The 2,481-nt window shown below is 42.2% G+C and overlaps 1 pseudogene; it reads left to right on the top strand.

Annotated features, from left to right (window-relative positions):
- Positions 1-1,445: 1,445 nt before the first annotated feature.
- On the top strand, positions 1,446-2,160 carry LOC138159619 (ferritin heavy chain-like; annotated as a pseudogene).
- The last annotated feature ends 321 nt before the right edge of the window (positions 2,161-2,481 follow it).

Raw genomic sequence — 2,481 nt, forward strand, 5'->3', positions numbered from 1 at the left:
CATAAAATGGACATCTCCCAACACTTCTTCCTACTTAACAAAAAAAAACAAAAACTAAAACAGAGTTCTTTATATAAAGATTGATTAGCCTGCGGTAAACTTTCTTGTGAAAAATATTTTATTTGCTATTTCTGAAAAAAATTAGGGCAACATAGCATGTTTCAAATAAAAAAGCTCTGACTTTTGGGTCAGAGGAGCTGGTTGGAATCCTACTTTTTCCTTTCTCTTTTTTTCTTGAAATTAGCTGTTATCTTGGGCAAGTCACTGAATACTTTGATAATGTATATTTCCTCAGTAGTAAAATGAACATGGAAATTCTTTGTATTTACAAAGTCACCAGAAATCTAAAAATAGTATAGAACTGTGAATTTCCATATCTTACAGAACAGTTATTTAGTGTCTTTATTTTATTTTCACAACCATGATCACTTTTCAGTGATTCTAAATAGCTAATTGAAAACAAATCATCACAAGGACTATATATTAAAGAGTCTGAAACATGCCACACTCATACTCCACCATTTTTGTTTTGAGGAGGAAATTATGTATCGGTCAAGACTCAAGAGTGATCCATATATTTAATATGAATTCTGAGATTTACTGTCATTTTCATTTAATGCGGATATTTTTTTTTAACTTGGTTCCTTTTTTTTTTCCTTCTCTCTGATTTGTTGATAGTATGCACTGTCTACTTTCTGCTAACCTTGATACTTGTGTTTTCTGTTAACATTGTCCCATCAAGCTAGGCTGGACACAGTGATAGACAAACTGGGAAACATTTTTTCACAAATTGCCTGTAGAGCAGATTGCCATGTCTTCCAGTCCTTTTTCTCCCTCTCTCCCTCAGATTACCAGCTAAGAGGTGGTTTATGTGTGGGGGGTGAAAGGAGATGATCAAGTGAAGTGGGAATAAACTTTTATTAAATGCCTACAATGTTCCAGGTGTTGTGCTAACCACTTTAAAAATGTTGCATATGAATATCACAACAATCCTGCGAACATGTTCCTATTGTTATCCTCACTTCATAGTTGATGCAGACAGAAGTTAACTAATTAGTCTAGGGTCTCACAGTTAGTACATGTCCCAGGATTCACTTGAACTCAAGACTTCTTTCCTCCAAGCCCAGTGCTTTATTCATTAAATGACTATAGTGCTTTTAAAACATAAAACTATGGGCCAGAAGCGCAAGGAAGGGGAGTCGCTGCGGTTTCCTGCTTCAACAGTGCTTGAACGGATCCCGCTGCTCGGTTCCCGGCTGGAGCCGCCCTTAGCCACCTCTCCACCTTCACCTTCACTAACCAACACTTCTTTCGCCCTATCCTTGAGCAGCCGCCGCCCTTCCATTGAGCAGCCGCCGCCCTCCCAGCCGCCCCCAGCTGTCGCCGCCGCCGCTCCAGCCTCCGGGGCAGTCACCACTTCCTCCTCCTCCGCCGCCGCCGCCGCCATGACCACCTCGTCCCCTTTCAGGTGCCGCAGAACTACCACCAGGACTCGGAGGCCGCCATCAACAGGCAGATCAACCTGGAGCTCTACGCCTCCTATGTCTACCTGTCCAAGTCCTACTATTTCGACCGCGACGACGTGGCGCTCAAGAACTTCCCCAAGTACTTCCTGCACCAGTCGCACGAGGAGCGCAAGCACGCCGAGAAGCTGATGAAGCTGCAGAACCAGCGCGGCGGCCGCATCTCCCTGCAGGACATCAAAAAACCCGACCGCGACGACTGGTACAGCGAGCTGAACGCAATAGAGTGTGCTCTGCACTTGGAAAAAGATGTCAATCAGTCGTTACTGGAACTGCACAAGCTGGCAACTGACAAGAATGACCCCCAGTTATGTGATTTCATCGAAACCCACTACCTGGACGAACAGGTCAAGTCCATCAAACAGCTGGGTGATCACGTAACCAACCTGCGCAAGATGGGGGCCCCGATTGTAGCTTGGCGGAATATCTTTTTGACAAGCACACCCTTGGAGACAGTGGCAACGAAAGCTAAGCCACACCTGGCTTCCCCCACACCTGGGAACTGCGGGCGCCACTCCTACTGTCTTTCAGTGCATGAATATTTTGGTTATCTGATCTTTTTATAATCTGTACCAAAAAAAAAAAAAAAAAAACTACCCCCATTTATATCCCAATAAAGTGACTTGGTACTGATGAAAAAACAAACAAACAAACATAAAACAATGGAGCAAATTCTTTACAATTTTGCTATGTGACTTTTTATAGGTACTAACTATGCTTAATTTAGTCATATGACCATTAAAAATTAAATTCTCTAAGTCCTCTGAATGAGGCTAGTCAGCTTAGAGTAGAATTCCCAAATGTTGGATAACTGAAAGTCAAATGAAGATTTCTGTACTTTTCATATTTCAGAGTAAATTCATTTTCTGAACAGTTTTCAATTTGAACCTACAACGTCTGATATTGGGAGAGGAAATAATCTGTTCCAGAGAAGCCTTTCATTATCATTGATCATGCT

The sequence above is a fragment of the Petaurus breviceps genome, unplaced genomic scaffold, assembly GCF_028583685.1.
Source record: "Petaurus breviceps papuanus isolate PSGF00001 unplaced genomic scaffold, PetGlider_PUasm1.0 176, whole genome shotgun sequence".
In the NCBI taxonomy this organism is placed as follows: Eukaryota; Metazoa; Chordata; class Mammalia; order Diprotodontia; family Petauridae; genus Petaurus; species Petaurus breviceps.